Raw genomic sequence first — 924 nt, forward strand, 5'->3', positions numbered from 1 at the left:
AATAGTCCCGATTAGAATGTCTTCCATAATAAATCTTCTTGATTGAGGTAGGTCTGGGGGTAGATAACAAAGACAGCAGCAACAACAGCAGCAATAAAACGAGAACCAAATTACAAACCTAAGATCTTGTCTGCGTATTAGAGGGACAACTGTACGTAATAACTAAAGAAAAATGCATTAAACTATAACAGATTTAATGTAAAGTGTATTTTAAGATAAAACAAAAATATTAGATTGGTGTTCAGTTATATCGAACAGGCTGCTAGTTGACGACTATTCACAGGCGCGATCCCACTACTGCTCGACATGGAGTCTTTTGCCTGCTACGTTTCCGCCCTGGGCCGAAGCGACCCTCCTTAGACAACCTGGTCCTGATGAGCTCCCTCTCCAGCACCATATTGATGCCGAGCTTAGCGCGGACACCCGATCGCCATAGAAGACCGACTACCAGGACTCCTATCCTCAAACCGACCAACCAACCAAGCCTCCGAGTAGCTAGATTACAGGAGCGCGCCACAACTCCCAGCAACAGCGTTAAAGCGAATTTTATTATTTAAAGCTAACATAGTTTTAGAGACAGCTGTTGTTCTGTATATTATATTTATTTTCTATAATTTTACATTTGTACGAAGCCAAAACAAAAGATATTTCTTATTTAAAATTAACTATTATTTTTACTTTCACATCATCACAGACGGCCATCAAAAGAGAACAGCCTATTTCTGGTAGCAACAACATTTCGCAACCATTGTATATTCCTATATTAAAACTGTGTGGAACGTATATTGTTATTGAAACTGTGACTACTTCATCATTTCTGATACATTATATTGTGAGCAATTGCATTTGATATATTTATATATTTATCGATATCTAAAACTGTGGATTTGGAGGCGCAATGGTCCAGTGATTAGGGAAGTGGAC

General features: G+C 38.6%; 1 non-coding gene across 1 annotated transcript; it reads right to left on the bottom strand.

Moving 5' to 3' along the window:
• Positions 1-229: 229 nt before the first annotated feature.
• On the bottom strand, positions 230-527 carry LOC149135624 (signal recognition particle RNA). Its single transcript, XR_016242061.1, has one exon.
• Positions 528-924: the final 397 nt, after the last annotated feature.

The sequence above is a fragment of the Octopus bimaculoides genome, chromosome 5, assembly GCF_046866305.1.
Source record: "Octopus bimaculoides isolate indiv1 chromosome 5, ASM4686630v1, whole genome shotgun sequence".
NCBI lineage: Eukaryota > Metazoa > Mollusca > Cephalopoda > Octopoda > Octopodidae > Octopus > Octopus bimaculoides.